We start from the raw sequence: 16,328 nt of genomic DNA on the forward strand, positions 1-16,328 counted from the left end.
TTGTATACATCTAAAATGGAAGTGCACAAATGTAGACAGAGATAATTCCAAAAAGTGTTTTTAATTTGTAGGGATAGAAAACTCTTTCTAGTTTTTATATATTGGGTTTCGCAATCGTAAGGAAAATGGGGAGGCGGGGGATTTTTAACTGAGTGTTGACTCCTAATCCATCAGTCATTTCATACAAAAATAAAGCCTGTTACTCATGATTAATCGCTTTACAATCATCTATGATTGGTGGGTCAATTTTTTGTAAATGGGCAAAATAATGGCTTGTTCGACTAGGGTAAATATCCCACGACACGCTCACTTGAAAATTTAACAGCATTAGTTATTCTTTCTAAAAGGTTTGGATCCATAGGTCATTTGCATCTTTAACATGTTTCAAGCATGCATATCCGTATTTAAAACATGTGCAGATTTAAATCTCTTACTTATAAAATTCCAAGCTATAAGGGTTGAACTAGTGAAATTTCCTAAACTTGGATAACAAAACCTTTGTGTTCATTTGTGGTGTGTGAATAAATTGCTCTACTTACATTTGTTATTGTTTCAATTTTTTTCCATGCATAAACTCTAAAATTTTCAGTTCGCAGTGAACAATTTGTCTTTTATTCAAAAAAATTTACGAGATGAAAGGAAAGTGAAAAATCAAGTTTTGATTTAAGAAAATAGTATACATCTAAAATGCAAATGCACAAATGTATAGAGAGATAAATATAAAAAGTGTCTGTAATTTTTAGGGATTGTAAAATCTATCTAGTTTTAATATATTGGGTTTCGCAATCGTCGGGAAAAAGGGGCACAGGGGATTTTTAACTGAGTGTTACTCCCAATCCATAAATCATTTCTTACAAAAATGTAGCCCATTACGCATGATAAATCACTTTACAATCATCTTTGATTGTTGGGTCAGCTTTTTGCAAATAGACAAAATAATGGCCTGTTTGACTCGGGTAAATATCCCACCACACGCTCACTAGAGAATTTAATGGGCATTTGTTATTCTCTCTAAATGGTTTGGATCCATAGGTCATTTGCATCTTTAACCTGTTTCAAGCATGCAGATCCATGTTTAAAAAAACTTTAGATTTAAATCTCTTTCTTATAAAATTCCAATCTATTAGGGGTTAACTAGTGGAATTTCCCAAAGTTGGACAACAAAACTTTTGTGTTCATTTGTGGTGTGTGAATAAATTTTCTTTACTTACATTTGTTATTGTTTCAAATTGTTTCTATGCATAAACTCTAATATTTTCACTTTGTTGTGATCTGATTGCCTTCTTATCTAAATTGTTTACGAGATGAAGGGAAAGTGAAAACTCAAGTTTTGATTTAAGAAAACAGGATACATCTAAAATGGAAATGCACAAATGTAGATATAGATAATTCCAAAAAGTGTCCGTAATTTTTTGGGATTGTAAACTCTTTCAAATTTTTATATATTGGGTATCATAATCGTCGAAAAAAGGGGGAGGCGGGGATTTTTAACGGAGTGTTGATTCCCAATCCATAAGTCACTTCTAACAAAAACATAGCCCGTTAGGCATGATAACTGACTTTACAATCATCTGTGATTGTTGGGTCAGCTTTTTGTTATTGGGAAAAATAATGTCTTGTTTGACTTGGGTAAATATCCCACCGTATGCTCACTTGAGATTTTAATGAGCATTTTTTATTATCTCTAAAAGTTTTGGATCCATAGGTCATTTCCATCTTTAGCATGTTTCAAGCATGCATTTCCATATTTAAAAAATGTGTAGATTTAAATCTCATTCTTATAAAATTTCAAGTTATTAGGGTTGAACTAGTGGAATTTCCCACACTTTTGTGTTCATTTGTGGTGTGTGAATAAATTTTATTTACCTATATTTTTTATTTTTTAAAATTTCTTCCATGCATAAACTCTAAAATTTTCACTTCGTTGTGATTTATTTGCCTTTTTATCAAAAATTTTTACGAGATGAAGGGAAAGTGAAAACTCAAGTTTTGATTAAAAAAAGTATCCATCTAAAATAGAAATCCACAAATTTAGAGAGAGATAATTCCAAAAATGTATGTTGTTTTTAGGGATAGTAAACTCTTTCTTGTTTTTATATATTGGGTTTCGCAATCGTTGGGAAAAGGGGGAGGCAGGGGATTTTTAACTGAGTGTTGACACCCAATCCATAAGTAATTTCTTACAAAAATATATCCCGTGACAAATGATAAATCACTTCACAATCATCTATGATTGTTGGGTCAGCTTTTTGTAAATGGGCAAAATAATGGCTTGTTTGACTCGGGTAAATATCCAACCGCATGCTCACATGAGAATTTAATGAGCATTTGTTATTCTCTCTAAAAGGTTTGAATCCTTAGGTCATTTGCAACGTTAACATGTTTCAAGCACGCATATCCATATTTAAACCATGTGTAGATTTAAATTTTTTTCTTATAAATTCAGAGCTATTAGTGTTGGATTAGTGGAATTTCCCAAACTTGGATAAAAAAACTTTCGTGTTCATTTGTGGTGTGTGAAAAAAATTTCTTTACTTACATTTGTTATTGTTTTTAACTTTTTCCATGCATAAACTCTAAAATTTTCACTTCGTTGTGATCTACATGCCTTTTTATCTAAATTGTTTACGAGAAGATGGGAAAGTGAAAACTCAAGTTTTGATTTAAGAAAAAAGTATACATCTAAAATGGAAATGGACAAATGTAGATATAGATAATTCCAAAAAGTGTCCGTAATTTTTAGGGAATGTAAACTCTTTCAAATTTTTATATATTGGGTATCGTAATCGTCGGGAAAAGGGGGAGGCGGGGATTTTTAACGAGTGTTGACTCCCAATCCATAAGTCATTTCTAACAAAAAAATTTCACTTCGTTGTGATCTATTTGCCTTTGTATCAAAAAATTTTACGAGATGCAGGGAAAGTGAAAACGCAAGTTTGAATTTAAGAAACAAATATACATCTAAAATGGAAATGCACAAATGTCGAGAGTGGTAAATCCACAAAGTGTCTGTAATTTTTAGTGATTGCAAACTTTTTCTAGTTTTTATGAATAGGATTTCGCAATCGTCGGGAAATGAGAGAGGCGGGGGATTTTTAACTCAGTGTTGACTCCCAATCCTTAAGTCATTTCTTGCAAAAAATATAGCCCGTTACACATGATAAATCAGTTCACAATCATCTATGATTGTTGGGTCAACTTTTTGTATATGGGCAAAATAATGGCTTGTTTGATTCGGGTAAAAATCCCTCCGCACGCTCACTTGAGAATTTAATGAAAATTTGTTTTTCTCTCTAAAAGGTTAGGATCCATCAATCATTTGCATCTTTACAATATTTCAGACATGCATATGCATATTTAAAATATGTGTAGATTTAAATGTCGTTCTTATCAAATTCCAAGCTATTAGGGTTGAACAAGTGGAATTTCCAAAACATGGATAACAAAACTTTTGTGTTCATTTGTGTTGTGTGAATAAATTTTCATTACTTACATTTGTTATTGTTTTAAATTTTTTCCTTGCATAAACTCTAAAATTTTCACTTTGTTGTGATCTATTTGTCTTTTTATCAAAAAACTTTTACGAGATGACGGGAAAGTGAAAAACCAACTTTTGGTTAAAGAAAAAAGTATACATCTAAATTGGAAATACTTAAATGTAGAGAGAGATAATTCCAAAAAGTGTCTATAATTTTTAGGGTTTGCAAACCCTTTCTAGTTTTTATATATTGAGTTTCGCAATTATTGGGAAAAGAGGTAGGCGAAGGATTTTTAACAGAGTGTTGACTTCCAATCCATAAGTCTTTTCATTAAAAAATATAGCCACTTACGCATGATAAATCACTTTACAATCATCTTTGATTATTGGTCAGCCTTTTTTAAGTGAGCAAAATAATGGCTTGTTTGACTAGGGTAAATATCCCACCGCTCGCTCACTAGAGAATCTAATGAGCATTTCTTATTCTCTTTAAAAGGTTTGGATACATAGGTCATTTGCATCTATAACATGTTTCAAGAATGCATATCCATATTTAAAACATTTGTAGATTGAAATCCCTTTCTAATAAAATTCCAAGCTATTAGGGTTGAACTAGTGGAATTTCCAAAAATCGGATAACAAAACTTTTGTGTTCATTTGTCGTGCGTAAATAAATTTTATTTACTTACATTTGTTATTGTTATAAAACTTTTCCACGCATAAACTCTAAAATTTTCACTTCGTTGTGATCTCTTCGCCTTCTAATCAAAATTGTTTACGAGATGAAGGGAGAGTGAAAAATCAAGTTTGAATTTTAGAAAAAAGTATACATCTAAAATGGAAATGAACAAATTTCGACAGAGATAATTCCAAAAAGTGTCTGTAAGTTTTACGGATTGTAAACTCTTTCTAGTTTTTATATATTGGGTTTCACAATCATCAGGAAAAGGGGAGGCGGGGATTTTTAATTGACTATTGACTCCCAATCCATAAGTCATTTCTTTCAAAATTAAAGCCCGTTCCGCATGATAAATCACTTTACATTCATCTCTGATTGTTGGGTTTGTTTTTTGTAAATGTGCAAAATCATAGCTTGTTTCACTTGGGAAAATATCCCACCGCACGCTCATTTGAGAATTTAATGAGCATTTGTCATTCTCTCTAAAAGGTTTGGATCCATAAGGTCATTTGCATCTTTAACATGTTTCAAGCATGCATATCCAAATTTAAAACATGTGTAGATTTATTTCTCTTTGGTATCAAATTCCAAGCTATTAGGGTTGAACTAGTGGAATTTTCCAAACTTGGATAACAAAAATTTCGTGTTCATTTGTGGTGTGTGAGTAAATTTTCTTTACTTACAGTTTTTATTGTTTTAAAATTTTTCCATGCACAAACTCTAAAACATTCAATTCATTGTGTTCTATTTGCCTTTTTATCAAAATTGTTTACGAGATGATGGGAAAGTGAATACTCAAGTTTTGATTTAAGAAAAAAGTATACATCTAAAATGGAAATGCACAAATGTAGAGAGAGATAATTCCAAAAAGTGTTTGTAATTTTTAGTGATTGTAAACTCTTTCTAGTTTTTATATATTGGGTTTCGCAATCGTCGGGAATAGGGGGAGGTGGGAGATTTTTAATTGAGTGTTGATTCCCAATCCATAAGTCATTTCTTACAAAAATCTAGCCCGTTACGCAAGATAAATCACTTTACAATCATCTATGATTGTTGGGTCACTTTTTGGTAAATGGGCAAAATAATGGCTTGTTTGGCTCGGGAAAATATCCCACCACACGCTCATTTGAGAATTTAATGAGCATTTGTTATTTTCTTCAAAAGGTTTGCATCCATGGGTTTACAATCACTTCAAAAGTGAAAACTCTAGTTTTTATTCAAGAAAAAAGTATACATCTAAAATTAAATTGCACAAATGTAGAGAGAGATAATTCCAAAAAGTGTCTGTAATTTTTAGGGATTAAAAACTCTTTCAAGTTTTTATATATTGGGTTTCACGATCGTCAAAAAAAGGGGGAAGGTTTGGATTTTTAATTGAGTGTTGACTCCCAATCCATAAGTCATTTCAAAGAAAATATAGCCCGTTACACATGATAAATCACTTCACAATCATCTATGAATGTTGGGTCAGCTTTTTGTGAATGGGCAAAATAATGGCTTGTTTGACTTGGGTAAATATCCCACCGCACGCTTACTTGAGAATTTAATGAGAATTTGTTATTCTCTCTAAAAGGTTGGGATCTATAGGTCATTTGCATCTTTAACATCTTTCAAGCATGCATATCCATATTTAAAACATGTGTAGATTTAAATCTCTTTCTAATAAAACTCCAAGCTAATAGGGTTGAACTAGTGGAATTTCCCAAACTTGGATAACAAAACTATTGTGTTCATTTGTCGTGTGTGAAAAAATTTTCTTTACTTACTAATTTTATTGTTTTAAAATTTTTTCATGCATAAACTCTAAAATTTTCTATTCGTTGTGATCTATTTGCCTGTTTTTATCAAAATTGTTTACGAGATGAAGGGAAAGTGAAAACTTAAGTTATGATTTAAGAAAAAAGTATACATCTAAAATGGAAATGCACAAATGTATAGATAGATAATTATAAAAAGTGTCAGTAATTTATTGGGATTGTAAACTCTTTCTAGTTTTTATATGTTGTGTTTTGCAATCGTCGAGTAAAAGGGGAGCTAGAGGATTTTTAACTCAGTGTTCTCTCCCAATACAAAAGTCATTTCTTACGAAAATATAGCCCGTTACGCAAGATAAATCATGTTACAATCATCTTTGAATGTTGGGTTAGCTTTTTGTAAATGGGCAAAATAATGGTTAGTTTGAAGCGGGTATATATCCCATCGCACGCTCCTTTGAGAATCTAATGAGCAATTGTATTCTCTCTTAAAGGTTTGGATCCATAGGTCATTTGCATCCTTAACATGTTTCAAGCATGAATATCCATATTTAAGACATGTGTAGATTTAAATCTCTTTCTTATAAATTCCAAGCTATTAGGTTTGAACTAGTGGAATTTCCCAAACTTGCATCACAAAACTTTTGTGTTCATTTGCAGTGTGTGAATAAATTTTCTTTACTTACATTTTTTTATTGTGAATAAATTTTCTTTACTTACATTTGTTATTGTTTTAAATTTTCACTTCAATTTGATATATTTGCCTTTTTATAAAAATTGTTTAGGAGATAAAGCGAAAGTGAAAACTCAAGTTTTGATTTAAGAAAAAAGTATTCATTTAAATTAGAAATGCACAAATGTAGAGAGAGATAATTCCAAAAAGTGTCTGTATTTTTAGGGATTGTAAACTCTTTCTAGTTTTTATATATTGGGTTTCACAATCGTCAGGAAAAGGCGGAGACTAGGGATTTTTAACTAAGTGTTGACTCCCAATCCATAAGTCATTTTTTACATAAATATATCCTATTGCGCATGATAAATCACTTTACAATCATCTACGATTGTTCGGTCAACTTTCTGGAAATGGGCAAAATAATGGCTTGTTTGACTCGGGTAAATATCCCACCGCTCGCTCACATGAGAATTTGATGAGCATTTGTTATTCTCCCACATGTTTCAAGCATGCTATCCATATTTAAAAAATGAGTAGATTTAAATTACTTTTTTATGAAATTCCAAGCTATTATGGTTGAATTAGTGGAATTTTCCAAACTTGGATAACAAAACTTTCGTGTTCATTTGTGGTGTGTGAAAAAAATTTATTTACTTACATTTGTTATTGTTTTAAATTTTTTCCATGCATAAACTCTAAAATTTTCACTTCATTGTCATCTACATGCCTTTTTATCAAAATTCTTTACGAGATGAAGGGAATGTGACAACTCATGTTTTGATTTAAGAAAAAAGTATACATAAAAAATGGGAATCCACAAATATAGAAAGAGATAATTCCAAAAAGTGTCTGTAATTTTTAGGGATTGTAAACACTTTCTAGTTTTTATATATGGGTTTCGCAATCGTCAGAAAAAAGGGGAGACGGAGGATTTTGAACTAAGTGTTGACTCCCAATCCATAAGTAATTTCTTACAAAAATATAGCCTGTTACGCATGATAAATCACTTTACAATAATCTATGATTTTTGGGTCAACTTTTTGTAAATGGGAAAATAATGGCTTGTTTGACTCGGGTAAATATCCCACTGCACGCTCACTTGAGAATTTAATGAGAATTTGTTATTCTGTCATATAGGTTTGGATCCATAGGTCATTTTCATCTTTAACATGTTTCAAACATGCATATCCATATTTAAAACATGTGTAGATTTAAATCTCTTTCTTCTAAAATCTTAAGCAATTATGGTTGAACTAGTGGAATTTTCTGAATTTCTGATAAAAAAAACTTGTGCGCATTTGTGGTGCGAGAATAAATTTTCCTTACTTAAATTTTTTATTTTTTTAAATTTTTTCCATGCATAAACTCTAAAATTTTCACTTCATTGTGATCTATTTGTCTTTTAATCAAAATTGTTTACGAGATGGAATGTGTAAAAGGGTGTTTTGATTTAAGAATAAAGTATACATCTAAAACGGAATTGCACAAATGTAGAGAGAGATAATTCCAGAAAGTGTTTGTAATTTTTAGGGATTGTAAACTCTTTCTAGTTTTTATATATTAGGTTTCGCAATTGTTGGGAAAAGGGGGAGGCGGGGGATTTTTAACTAAGTGTTGACTCCCAATCCATAAGTCACTTCATACAAAAGTATAGCCCGTGACGCATGATAAAACACTTCACAATCATCTCTAATTTTTGGGTCTTGTTTTTGTAAATGGGCAAAATAATGGCTTATTTGACTGCGGTATCTATCCCATCGTACGTTCACATGAAATTTTAATGAGGATTTTTTGTTCTCTCTAAAAGTTTTGGATCCATATGTCATTTGCATCTTTAACATGTTTCAAGCATGCATATCCATATTTAAAACATGTGTAGATTTAAATCTCTTTTTTATAAAATTCCAAGCTATTAGGGTTGAACTAGTGGAATTTCCCAAATTCTGATAACAAAACTTTTGTGTTCATTTTTGGTGTGTGAATAATTTTTCTGTACTTACATTTGTTATTGTTTTAAATTTTTTTCATGAATAAACTATAAATTTTTCACTTCGTTGTGATCTACTTGCCTTTTTGTTAAAATTGTTTACGAGATGAAGGGAAAGTGAAAACTCAAGTTTGGATATAAGAAAAAAGTACACATCTAAAAAGGAAATGCACAAATGTCGAGGGTGATAATTCCAAAAAGTGTTTGTAATTTTAGCGATTGTAAACGTTTTCTAGTTTTTATGTATAGGGTCTCACAATCGTCGTGAAAAGAAGGAGGAGGGGGATTTTTAACTGAGTGTTCACTCCCAGTCCATAAGTCATTTCTTACAAAAATATAGCCCATTACGGATGATAAATCACAATCATCTATCATTGTTGGGTCAGCGTTTTGAAAATGGGCCAAATGATGGCTAGTTTGATTCGGGTAAATATCCCACTGCACGCTCACTTGAGAATTTAATGAGCATTTGTTATTCTCTCTAAAAGGTTTGGATCAATAAGTCATTTGAATCTTTAACATGTTTCAGGCATGCATATCCATATATAAAACATGTGTAGATTTAAATCTCTTTCTTATAAAATTCCAAGCTATTAGGGTTGAACTAGTGGAATTTCCAAAACTTGGATAACAAAACTTTTGTGTTCATTTGTGGTGTGTGTATAAATATTCTTTACTTACATTTGTTATAGTTTTAAATTTTTTCCATGCATAAACTTAAAAATTTTCACTTCGTTGTGATCAATATAACTTTTTATCAAAATTTTTACGAGATGAAGGGAAAGTGGAAAATCAAGTTTTGATTAAAGAAAAAAGTATACATCTAAATTGGAATTGTAAAAATGTAGAGAGAGATAATTCCAAAAAGTGTCTGTAATTTTTAGGGATTGTAAACTCTTTCTAGTTTTTATATATTGAGTTTCGCTAGTGTCGGTAAAAGTGGGAGGGGGAGGGGGGATTTTTAACTGAGAGTTGACTCCCAATCCATAAGTTATTTCTTGCAAAAATATAGCCCGTTACGCATGATAAATCACTTTACAATAATCTTTGATTGTTGGGTCAACGTTTTGTAAATGGGCAAAATAATGGGTTGTTTGACTCGGGTAAATATCCCACCGCACACTCACTTGAGAATCTAATGAGCATTTCTTATTCTGTTTAAAAGATTTGGATCCATAGGTCATTTGCGTCTTTAACATGTTTGAAGAATGCATATTCATATTTAAAACATGTGTAGATTTAAATTTCTTTCTAATAAAATTCAAAGCTATTAGGGTTGAACTAGTAGAATTCCCCAAACTTGGATAACAAAACTTTTGTGTTCATTTGTGGTGTGTGAAGAAATTTTCTTTCCTTACATTTGTTATTTTTTTAAATTTTTCCACGCATAAACTCTAAAATTTTCACTTCGTTGTAATCTAATTGCCTTTTTATCAAAATTGTTTACGAGAAGAAGGGAAAGTGAAAACTCAAGTTTGGATTTAAGAAAAAAGTATACATCGAAAATGGAAATGCACAAATTTTGAGAGAGATAATTCAAAAAAGTGTCAGTATTTTTTAGGTATGGTAAACTCTTTCTAGTTTTTATATATTGGGTTTCGCAATCGTCGGGAAAAAGGTGGAAGCAGGGGATTTTTAACTTAGTGTTGACTCCCATTCCATAAGTCATTTCTTACAAAAGTATAGTCCGTTACGCATGATAACTCACTTTAAAATCATCTATGATTGTTGGGTCAGATTTTTATATATGGGAAAAATAATCGCTTGTTTGACTTTGGTAAATATCCCACGACACTCTCACTTGAAAATTTAATGAGCATTTTTTATTCTCTCTAAAAGGTTTGGATCCATAGGTCATTTGCATCTTTAACATGTTTCAAGCATGCATATCCATATTTAAAACATGCGTAGATTTAAATCTCTTTCTTATAAAATTCCAAGCTATTATGGTTAAACTAGTGGAATTTCCCAAACTTGGATAACAAATTTTTTTTGTTAATTTGTGGTGTGTGAATAAATTTTCTTTACTTACATTTGCTATTGTTTTAAATTTTTTCAGTGCATAAACTCTAAAAGTTTCACTTCGTTTTGATCTATTTGACTTTTTATCAAAATTGTTTCGAGATTATGGGAAAGTGAAAACTCAAGTTTGGATTTAAGAAAAAAAGTATACATCTAAAAAAGAAATGATCAACTGTCGAGAAAGATAATTCCAAAAAGTGCCTATAATTTTTAGGAATTGTAAAATCTTTCTAGTTTTTATATATTGGGTTTCGTAATTGTCAAGAAAAGGGGGAGGCGGGGGATTTTAACTGACAGTTGACTCCCAATCCAAAAGTCATTTCTCAAAAAAATATAGCTTGTTACACATGATAAATCACTTTACAATCATCTATGATTGTTGGGTCAACTTTTAGTAAATGGGAAAAATATTGGTTTGTTTGACTTGGGTAAATATCCCACAGCACACTTACTTGAGAATTTAATAAGCATTTTTTATTCTCTTTAAAAGGTTTGGATCCATAGGTCATTTGCATCTTTAGCATGTTTCAAGCATGCATATCCATATTTAAAACATGTGTAGATTTAAAAATCTTTCACATAAAATTCCATGCTAATAGGGTAGAACTAATGGAATTTCCCAAACTTGGATAACAAAACTTTTTTGTTCATTTGTGGTGAGGTAATAAATTTTTTTTACTTATATTTGTAATTTTTTAAAATTTTTTCCGTGAATAAACTCTAAAATTTTCATTTCGTTGTGATCTATTTGCCTTTTTTTCAAAATTGTTTACGAGATGAAGGGAAAGTGAAAACTCAAGTTTGTATTTGAGAAAAAAGTATACATCTAAACAGGAAATGCACAAATGTAGAGAGTGATAATTCCAAAATGTGTCTATAACTTTAAGGGATTTTAAACACTTTCTAGTTTTTATATATCGGTTTCACAATCGTCGGAAAAGGGGGAGGCATGGGATTTTTAACTGAGTGTTGACTCCCAATCCTTATGTTTTTTCTTAGAAAAATACAGCCCGTTACGCATGATAAATCACATTACAATAATCTATGATTGTTGGGTCAAATTTTTGTAAATGGGCAAAATAATGGCTTGTTTGACTCGGGTAAATATCCCACTGCACGCTAACTTGAGAATTGAATGAGCATTTGTTCTTCTCTCTAAAATGTTTGGATCTATAAGTCTTTTGCATCTTTAACATGTTTCGAGCATGCATATCCATATTTAAAACATGTGTAGATTTAAATCTCTTTCTTATAAAATTCAAAGCTATTAGGGTTGAACTAGTGGAAATTTCCAAACTTGGATAACAAAACTTTTGTGTTCATTTGTGGTGTGTGAATAATTTTTCTTTACTTACATTTGTTATTGTTTTAAATTTTTTCGATGAATAAACTCTAAAATTTTCACTTCGGTCTGATCTATTTGCCTTTACATCAAAATTGTTTCCAAGATCAAAGGAAAGTGAAAACACTTGTTTGGATTTAAGAAAAAAGTATACTTTAAAATTGGAAATGCACAAATGTCTAGAGAGATAATTCCAAAAAGTGTCTGTAATTTTTAGGGATTGTTAACTTTTTCTAGTTTATATGTATAGGTTTCACAATCGTTGGAAAAAGAGGGAGGCGGGAGATTTTTAACTGAGTGTTGACTCCCAAACCATAAGTCATTTCCAACAAAAATATAGCCCGTTACGTATGATAAATCACTTTAAAATTATCTATGATTGTTGGGTCAACTTTTTGTAAATGGGCAAAATAATAGCCTATTAGACTCGGGTAAATATCCCATTCCACGCTCACTTGAGAATTTAATGACCATTTTTTATTCTCTCAAAAAAGTTTGGATCCATAGGTCATTTGCATCTTTAACATGTTTCAGGCATGCACATCTTATTTAAAACATGTGTAGATTTAAATCTCTTTCTCATAAAATTCCAAGCTATTAGGGTTGAACTAGTGGAATTTCCAAAACTTGGATAACCAAACTTTTGAGTTCATTTGTGATGTGTGAAAAAATTTTATTTATGTACATTTGTTACTATTTAAAATTTTTTCCATGTATAAATTCTAAAATTTTCACTTCATTGTGATCTATTTGTCTTTTTATAAAAAAAAAATTACGAGACGAAAGGAAAGTGAAAAATCAAGATTTTGGTTAAAGAAAAAAGTATAAATCTAAATTATAAATGCACAAATATAGAGAGAGATAATTCCAAAAAGTGTCTGTCATTTTTAGGGTTTGTAAATTCTTTCTAGTTTTTATATATTGAGTTTCACAATCGTCGGGAAAAGAGGTAGGCAGGGGGATTTTTAACTGAGTGTTGACTTCCAAACCATAAGTTATTTCTTACAAAAATATAGCCCGTTACGCATGATAAATCACTTTACAATCATCTTTGATTGTGGGGTCACCTTTTTGTAAATGGGCAAAATATTGGATTGTTTGACTCGCGTAAATATCCCACCGCTCGCTCAATTGAGAATCTAATGAGCATTTCTTATTCTCATTAAAAGGTTTGGATCCATAGGTGATTTTCATCTTTAACAAGTTTAAAGAATGCAAATCCATATTTAAAACAAGTGTAGATTTAAATCTCTTTCAAATGAAATTCCAAGCTATTAGGGTTTAACTGGAGGAAAACAAAACTTTTGCGGTCATTTGTGGTGTGTGAAGAAATTTTCTTTCCTTACATTTGTTATTGTTTTAAATTTTTCCATGCATAAACTCTAAATTTTTCACTTCTTTGTGATCTAATTACCTTTTTATCAAAATTGTTTACGAGATGAAGGGAAAGTGGAAACTCAAGTTTGGATTTAAGAAAAAAGTATACATCTAAAATGGAAATGCACTAATTGGTAAACTCTTTCTAGTTTTTAAATATTGGGTTTCGCAATCGTCGGGAAAAGGGGGAGGCGGGTGATTTTTAACTGAGTGTTGACTCCCATTCCATAAGTCATTTCTTACAAAAGTAAAGCCAGTTACGCATGATAAATCACTTTACAATCATCTTTGATTGTGGGGTCAGCTTTTTGTAAATGGGCAAAATATTGGGTTGTGTGACTCGGGTAAATATCCCACTGCTTGCTCACTTGAGAATCTAATGAGCATTTCTTATTTTCTTTAAATGGTTTTGATCCATAGGTGATTTTCATCTTTAACATGTTTCAAGAATGCAAATCCATATTTAAAACATCTGTAGATTTAAATTGCTTTAAAATAAAATTCCAAGATATTAGGGTTTAACTAGAGGAATTTCCCAAATGTTGATAACAAAACTTTAGTGTTCATTTGTGGTGTGTGAAGAAATTTTCTTTCCTTAGATTTGTTATTGTTTTAAATTTTTTCATGCATAAACTCTTAACTTTTCACTTCGTTGTGATGTAATTGCTTTTTTATCAAAATTGTTTATGAGATGAAGGGAAAGTGAAAACTCAAGTTTGGATTTAAGAAAAAAAGTATACATCTAAAATGGAAATGCACAAATTTTGAGAGACATAATTCAAAAAAGTTTATGTATTTTTTAGGGATGGTGAACTCTTTCTAGTTTTTATATAATGGGTTTCACAATTGTCGAGAAAAGGGGGAGGCGGGGGATTTTTAATTGAGCGTTGACTCCCATTTCGTAAGTCATTTCTTACAAAAGTTTAGCCTGTTACGCATGATAAATCCTTTTACAATCATCTAAGATTGTTGGGTCAGATTTGTATATATGGGAAAAATAATGGCTTGTTTGACTTGGGTAAATATTCCTCGACACGCTTACTTGTGAATTTAACGAGCATTTTTTATTCTCTCTAAATGGTTTGGATCCATAGGTCATTTGCATCTTTAACATGTTTCAAGCATGCATATCCATATTTAAAAGATGTGTAGATTTAAATCTCTTTCTAATAAAATTCTGAGCTATTAGGGTTGAACTAGGGAATTTCACAAACTTGGATAACAAAACTTTTGTGTTCATTTGTGGTGTGTGAATAAATTTTCTTTACTTACATTTGTTATTGTTTTAAATTTTTTCAATGCATAAACTCTAAAAGTTTCACTTCGTTTTGATCTATTTGCCTTTTTATCAAATTTTTTTTCGAGATGATAGGAAAGTGAAAACTCAAGTTTGGAATTAAGAAAAAAAGTATACATCTAAAAAGAAAATGCTCAACTGTCTAGATAGATAATTCCAAAAAGTGTCTATATTTTTAAGGAATTGTAAACTCTTTCTAGTTTTTATATTGGGTTTCGCAATTGTCAGGAAATGGGGGAGGCGGGGGATTTTTAATTGACTGTTGACTCCCAATCCAAAAGTCATTTCTTAAAAAAATATAGCCCATTACGCATGATAAATCACTTTAAAATCATCTACGATTGTTGGGTCTGCTTTATGTAAATGGGAAAAATAATGGCTTGTTTGACTTGGGTAACTATCACCGCACACTTACTTGAGAATTTAATGAACATTTTTTATTATCTTCAAAAGGTTTCGATCCATAGGTCATTTGCATCTTTAACATGTTTCAGGCATGCATATCCTTATTTAGAATATGTGTAGATTTAAATCTCTTTCTTATCAAATTCCAAGCTATTAGGGTTGAGCTAGTGGAATTTCCAAAACTTGGATACCTAAACTTTTGAGTTCATTTGTGGTGTGTGAAAATTTTTTCTTTATGTACATTTGTTATTCTTTTAAATTTTTTCCATGCATAAACTCTAAAATTTTCACTTTGTTGTGATCTATTTGTCTTTTTATTAAAAAAATTTATCAAACGAAAGGAAAGTGAAAAATCGAGTTTTGGTTAAAGAAAAAAGTTTACATCTAAATTATAAATGCACAAATATAGAGAGAGATAATTCCAAAAAGTGTCTGTAATTTTTAGGGTTTGTAAACTCTTTCTAGTTTTATTATATTGAGTTTCGCAATCGTAGGGAAAAGAGGGAGGCGGGGGATTTTTAACTGAGTGTTGACTTCCAATCCATAAGTTATTTCTTACAAAAATATAGCCCGTTACGCATGATAAATCACTTTACAATCATCTTTGATTGTGGGGTCACCTTTTTGTAAATGAAAAAAATATTGGGTTGTTTGACTCGCGTAAATATCCCACCGCTCGCTCACTTGAGAATCTAATGAGCATTTCTTATTCTCTTTAAAAGGTTTGGATCCATAGGTGATTTTCATCTTTAACATGTTTCAAGAATGCAAATCCATATTTAAAACATGTGTAGATTTAAATCTCTTTCAAATAAAATTCCAAGCTATTGGGGTTTAACTTGAGGAATTTCCCAAACCCACAACAAAACTTTTGTGGTCATTTGTGGTGTGTGAAGAAATTTTCTTTCCTTACATTTGTTATTGTTTTAAATATTTCCATGCATAAACTCTAAAATTTTTACTTCGTTGTGATCTAATTACCTTTTTATCAAAATTGTTTACTAGATGAAGGGAAAGTGAAAACTCAAGTTTGGATTTAAGAAAAAAGTATACATCTAACATGGAAATGCACATATTTTGAGAGAGATAATTCAAAAAAGTGTCTGTATTTTTTAGGGATGGTAAAATCTTTCTAGTTTTTATATATTGGGTTTTGCAATCATCGGAAAAAAGGGGAGGCGGGTGATTTTTAACTGAGTATTGAGTCCCATTCCATAAGTTATTTCTTACAAAAGTAAAGCCAGTTACGCATGATAAATCACTTTACAATCATCTTTGATTGTGGGATCAGCTTCTTGTAAATGGGCAAAATAT

The sequence above is a fragment of the Aristolochia californica genome, unplaced genomic scaffold, assembly GCF_029961685.1.
Source record: "Aristolochia californica isolate CCGP_79_NKW_82.1479 unplaced genomic scaffold, dmAriCali1.0.hap1 SCAF_8, whole genome shotgun sequence".
In the NCBI taxonomy this organism is placed as follows: Eukaryota; Viridiplantae; Streptophyta; class Magnoliopsida; order Piperales; family Aristolochiaceae; genus Aristolochia; species Aristolochia californica.